This window comes from Pan troglodytes, chromosome 21, assembly GCF_028858775.2.
Source record: "Pan troglodytes isolate AG18354 chromosome 21, NHGRI_mPanTro3-v2.0_pri, whole genome shotgun sequence".
Classification (NCBI taxonomy): Eukaryota; Metazoa; Chordata; class Mammalia; order Primates; family Hominidae; genus Pan; species Pan troglodytes.
In genome coordinates this window covers 16,675,089-16,682,050 of record NC_072419.2, presented here as the reverse complement: position 1 = coordinate 16,682,050, position 6,962 = coordinate 16,675,089, and positions in this window count along the sequence as shown.

Genomic DNA, 6,962 nt, shown 5'->3' with positions numbered 1-6,962 from the left:
TTCGCTAGAAGGTAAGTTCCCTTAGAGCAAGGACTTTGTCTTGTGGACTGTTCTATTCCCAGTGTCTGACACGTTGTAGGTGTTCAATTAATACCTGTAAAAAGAATGAGGTTGGAATAGGCCCCATAATTTGCTTAACTTCATGCAGTCGGTTAGTGGCACAGCCAGGAACCAAACCCTCATTTCCTCCTCCTGGTCTAGAACTTTTCAAGAATCTCACCATCAAGCTGGTTATATGGAAATGATTTTGAAATGGAATCAGATTGGACAATGGCCACTGGACAAGCTGGACACCTTTTGAGCGAGATGCACTTTTTAGGGTCTTCTAATCTCTCTAAAAGCTCAAATGCTCCTTGCTTTGGAATGTGAATATCTATAAAATTGATAAGTTCCAATAGATGTTGAGAGGCACAAGGCAGTACCAACCTCTGGTCTTTCTTGATATTTCTTCTTTAGTCACCTTTGAAGGCTTGGCTGGATGCCAAATTTTATGGAGTTGAGGGCCTTTGTAATGCAGCTCATCTTACCCATTAAGGCCAAAGCTATTTTTGGAAGAGTGAGTCCTGCCAACTGAACCCAAAATTATAAAATCATAAAATCTGTATCAATATGTTGGAGTGTGGCTGGTGATCATCTGGGCAAAGACGAGCATTCTAAGAGGTTCAGTCCTCTTGAGACTGTTTTTTGAGCTAAGAAAAGTTCCTTTTCTTAGCAATGATTTATTTTCTCTTCTAAGGTTGTGTATTATAAAGAAAGTCCAAGAATTTCAGCAGTGCTAGTACTTTTTAAAATAGCATGATGCAAGGAAATAATTCCCAGAGTTAGAGACAGGAAAACTGGGTTTGTGTCTTGGTTTCTCTATATACCAACTCTGTGACCTCCTTTGTACTCTGAGTCCTCATTTGAACAGTTAGGGTCATCCTATCCAACTGAGAACACCATTGTGAGGGTCAGATGAGTTAGTGTGGAATAAAGTGCCTTGTAAGCACTATAGGATTGGATACTACAGTGCCCAGCATGATGCTATTAGAAAGAATATATATATTCTTATAATTGAGAACCAAAGTCCACCTTTCTGAGGCTACACTCAGGGTGGGGGATATGTACAAAACAAAGCCCACTGGGGTATAATAAAAAAGAAGTTGAGAGCCAAAATGGAAAACCTGCAGGTGTCAAGAATCAAATATGAAAGAAGCACTGTGCCAATGACTAGGGAGGAAATGTGATCAATGAACACTTTGGGAGAGTTGCGATGGCTGAATCACAGGGCTGGAACTTTGAGAGTTGGAGAGGCCAGAGAAATGGATCTGACCAAACTGAGATGAAAACACAAAGCGGAAGGAATGGAAAGATGGGTAAGGCAGGACTAGTTCCTATTTTCCTCCCTTCTTTAGTTTAGTAAATACTGTTGAAGTGCTTACCATCCAAGTGTTAGGCACTGTCTTCTTTCCATCATCTTCAGGAAATTGTCCCTAGATAACTGATGAATAGTCAAGTCCTTCTTTGTGTAAGTGGGTTGATACTGGTACACTCTTCTCCCCTCACCCCAGCTTGGAGCAGTTTCTTAAAGAACTAAGCAACTTAAACCTCTGAAACACCTAGAAAAGCATGTAATTTTCTATAGATGGAAACCTGCCACACATTTCTAGGAATGCAGGAGAATTGGGTTTTCTGGGGCTTTGGAAATTAATAATCAAGCAAATCTGAAATGGTAAAAATAAGACCAAACAAAACACTTAATCTTACCCTTTTATTATCAATTTATCCAACACCTATCTATATTTTCTACTAGCTGCCTGCCTCTGTATTGCCTGTGTTTATCGATAAACTATAAGGCGATGGGCATCCTGTCTTCACAGCACATCAAGCACCAGGTCACTATGTAAAGAAGCACATAAGAAATGTCGTCTAATGGCAATGTGTTTTCTCTAACTTGTTAACCACAAAATAATCTTTAAATGTTTGAAGTTTTCAACCATTTATTAAATATTGATCTGGCACCCCTGATATTCTATTTTGTGGGTATAACTTCACCTACCTTATTTTTACTACCATCTCACTTCCTAATAATAGCTTTTTGTAAATTAATGACTATGTAGATCTTGATATTGAGACTGCTGATAATTTAGGACATCAAAAGAGGTGGTGATTTGCTGCCTGGAAAGAAACAGACAGTAATAATAACAAGGGGCAGAGTCCATTTGCATTGAAGTGGAAGTAGGAAGATGAAAGAAATGTAGCAAGTGTATTAGTCAGCTATTGCTGTAAAACAAGTCAGCCCCAAACTCAATAGCTTCAAATAACAATATATGTTCTTTCTTGCTCATGTGTCAGCAGTTGGCTGCATGCTGGATGATCTAGGCTTGGCTCAGATGTGCTTGTCTCAAAGCAGTGAGTTAAGTTTAGATCTATGCACATGTTTCTCATTTCCCTTGGTTCAGTGAGCTACTGTGGGCAGATAATAGGAGCACAAGAGGACAAGCACAACCAAGTAAGTCAATTTCTAGTCTTTGCTTGCATCACACTTGCTAACATTTCATTGGATGAAGCAGATCACCTTTCCATTGCCTATCATTAATGGAGCAGGAGAGTGTATTCTGTCTCTAGTGTGAAGGATTGCAAAAGGTCCCATGGATACAGGAAGGAGTTAAGGACTTGCATCAATAATGGATAAATAAGAATCCAGTTTCTCTATTTGGAATGTTCCCAGATTGTGGAAATATATCTTATTCTACCCTTTGATGTTCTAACTCATTGGAATCTGTTAATCCATGGATTAGGCTTTTCAAGCAGCAGTTGGACTTCTCCAGTGAAGGCCCGTTTGGCTGTAGGTTCATTGGTGAATGCCAAATCAGATGCATTACTGGACAGAATCAGAGTCTTAGCTTCAAGTCCCAGTGGCACATTTACCATTGGTGCATTCTTGAGTGGTTGTTTAACCTCTCCAAGACTTCATTTTCTTCTCTGTAAAAATGGGGGTAACAATTCATGTTCTATTTTTTCACATGGGGTTGTTAAAATTTTCTGTAAACTGGAAATAAGTATACCTGTAACGTAGTATTATTACGGAGCAAAGAGCTTAAAGTCTTCTGAAGGGTACTATTTGTACTGGAAGCTTGTGGAAGTTGATCTTCTTGACTGATTCTACTGATTCAATGACTTGCATTATTCTTATGCCTCTTAGGCTTGTTCTTGGGGCAGCCAAATTAAAGCATAAGGAATTTGAGTTGGGGGTGTGACAGAGTGGAATTTTCAATAAAGGGACATAGAGAAAGGTGGTAAAGCCAAGGAAAAATCCAGCCCACTCCTTGCTCTTCTGAATACTAATTCTGCCATCCATGGACGTCCTAGGGTCTTAGAGCATGGAAGCTTGAAGTTAACATCCTTTGCCGCAGTTTTGAATTATTTCTTCCTGGTTCTTCTCGAGTGGTTTCTCTAGAGGTTGGAGCATGCTATGGAGGCCAATACCAACAAACATGGAGTAATGCACAGCTTTCAATGGTGTTTGTGGTTTCATTTGCTTGGCTTTCATTTTAGTTATAAAATTCTTGATTTTCATGAATCCACCTAAAAATACATACTTATTTAACAACTTAGCAGTCTACATTATACATATTCATATCTCGAATGCCATCTGTTCTATCTCTTGGAAAGAGTTGGTTCCTCGGTGTGTGCCATCCATCCTCATCCAGGAGGTAGCCTGGGGAGTCCATATGGCTTCTGGCATTTTCCAGGCCATACCAGTACCTGGGCTCAGGGCCAGGAAGTGGTCTGGGATTAGGAATGAGCATGAAACCAAATGGACTAAGGTTGAATCTGGAGGATAATCGAACTTTTCAGGCTGTTTCTAAAAGGATAAGAAAAGGCTATGGGCTACTTCTTGCAATGTCTCAGTGACAAAATTCATTATGTGGGAGGATTTCTCCCCAATGCATCTATTTAGGCAAGGCCACTAATACAGTGGAATAATCTTAGATTTTTCTAAGAATAAACAACCCACATCACATGCAAGATAGGTTATAGGGTTGAAATATGAGCTTAAGATAAAGCAAACATGCAAATCAAGCGAAAAACTTAAACCAGAATTGACGAGGATAGTATGAAGAGGGCATGGAATCAAGATTCCTTAGTTCTGGCCCTGACTTTGTCACTAATTAGCTGTAAAGTCTTGAACAAAGCATTTCACTGATTTGTGCCTCAGTTTCCTCATCTGTGACAGGGATAAATTGGAGCATATACTGTTAAAGTCCTGTCCAGGCTTGTCATCGAAGACTTTTTGCCCTCTTTTTTTTTTTTGAGACGGAGTTTCGCTCTTGTTGTTCATGCTGGAGTGCAATGGTGTGATCATGGCTCACTGCAATCTCCACCTCCCGGGATCGAGTGCTTCTCCTACCTCAGCCTCAGCTAGGATTACAGGCATGTGCCATCATGCCTGGCTAATTTTTTGTATTTTTAGTAGAGACAGGCTTTCTCCATGTTGGTCAGGCTGGTCTCAAACACCCAACCTCAGGTGATCCGCCTGCCTCAGCCTCCCAAAGTGCTGGGATTACAGGCATGATCCTTCTTTATCCTTAGTGGTAAAATGAGGAAATAGGGCCATTTCATCTAGAAATTGCTGGTTCCTCCATCCGTAATTTTCTAGTAGGAGTGCGATGCGGTCAGTGCAAGTCCTGTTGGCCATCCATGTTCTTTGGCAAGGAGTTTTGGTTGGAAGACAGAGAGGAAGATGAAAGAGAAGTAGACCTTTCTCCATGAGTATTAAAGTGAATGTTTTGTTTAAAATGCCCCAAATAAAAATAAAACAAAGGAATCCACATTTTGACATTTTTCATGTAAATAATAGTCAACATACCATTAGGAAGACTAGTCAGAAAGTACATAATTTAAAAGTGCATTTTTCATTTGCCAGGTACTGTTTCGAGTGAATGTTTCTGGCAAAGCCCCATGCCTGGTGATGTTTTTCTTAGCATGGAGGGTTTAGGAACTGAGAGAGAGGCTATGCAGAGGGGGAAGTGTATCCAGAGATTCAAGGTGTCTGTGCTGCTCATCTTTTAGGACCACCAGATTAATAACCTCATTGACTCTGACTTTCAGTGGAGTATCCAGACAGCTCACTGCCACTTCTGGAGCCTGAGGATGAATGAGCATCCTCCATACCTTGGCTTGTTCATGCTTTTGCTTCCCTTTCTCTCCTAAAATCTTCCGTCTAGTCCATAACCCTCTGCTTGGCTGGCACTGACAGGAAAGAACACTTTGGCTTACTTGGATTTGAATTCATAGCTTTTTTCTAGGCTGAGTTTATGTCAAATGGTTTGGGTATGCATCAGTCTATTTGGGGGTGGAACGGTGGAAATCATGTAAGCCACAACTTGTAGGGTGCATTTTTTAAAATTAATTTATTTTTTATTATACTTTAAGTTCTAGGGTACATGTGCACAACGTGCACGTTTGTTACATAGGTATACATGTGCCATGTTGGTTTGCTGCACCCATCAACTCGTCATTTACATTAGGTATTTCTCCTAATGCTATCCCTCCCCCAGCCCCCTACCCCCTGACAGGCTCCAGTTTGTGATGTTCCCCGCCCTGTGTCTATGTGTTCTCGTTGTTCAACTCCCACCTATGAGTGAGAACATGCGGTGTTTGGTTTTCTGTCCTTGTGATAGTTTGCTGAGAACGATGGTTTCCATCTTCATCCATGTCCCTCCAAAGGACACGAACTTATCCATTTTTATGGTTCCATAGTATGCCATGGTGGATATGTGCCACATTTTCTTAATCCAATCTATCATTGATGGACATTTGGGTTGGTTCCAAGTCTTTGCTATTGAGAATAGTGCCTCAATAAACATAGGTGTGCATATGTCTTTATAGTAGCATGATTTATAATCTTTTGGGTATATACCCAGTAATGGGGTGGCTGGGTCAAATGGTATTTCTAGTTCTAGATCCTTGAGGAATCGCCACACTGTCTTCCACAATGGTAGAACTAATTTACACTCCCACCAACAGTGTAAAAGTGTTCCTATTTCTCCACATCCTCTCCAGCATCTGTTGTTTCCTGACTTTTTAATGATCCCCATTCTAACTGGCATGAGATGTATCTCATTATGGTTTTGATTTGCATTTCTCTGATGACCAGTGATGATGAGCATTTTTTCATGTCTGTTGGCTGCATAGATGTCTTCTTTTGAGAAGTGTCTGTTCATATCCTTTGCCCACTTTTTGATGGAGTTGTTTATTTTTTTCTGGTAAATTTGTTTAAGTTCTTTGTAGATTGTGGATATTAGCCCTTTGTCAGATGGGTAGATTGCAAAGATTTTCTCCCATTCTGTAGGTTGCCTGTTCACCCTGATGATAGTTTCTTTTGCTGTGCAGAAGTTATTTAGTTTAATTAGATCCCATTTGTCTATTTTGACTTTTGTTGCCATTGCTTTTGGTGTTTTAGTCATGAAGTCTTTGCCCATGCCTATGTCCTAAATGGTATTACCTAGGTTTTCTTCTAGGGTTTTTATGGTGTTAGGTCTTACATTTAAGTCTTTAGTCCATCTTGAGTTAATTTTTGTATATGGTGTAAGGAAGGGATCCAGTTTCAGCTTTCCATGTACAGCTAGCCAGCTTTCCCAGCACCATTTACTAAATAGGGAATCGTTTCCCCATTGCTTGTTTTTGTCAGATTTGTCAAAGATCAGATGGTTTTAGATGTGTGGTGTTATTTCTGAGGCCTCTGTTCTATTCCATTGGTCTATATATTTGTTTTGGTACCAGTACCACGCTGTTTTGGTTACTGTAGCCTTGTAGTATTGTTTGAAGTCAGGTAGCATGATGCCTCCAGCTTTGTTCTTTTTGCTTAGGATTGTCTTGGCTATGTGGGCTCTTTTTTGGCTCCATATGAACCTTAAAGTAGTTTTTTTCCATTTCTGTGGAGAAAGTCAGTGGTAGCTTGATGAGGATAGCGTTGA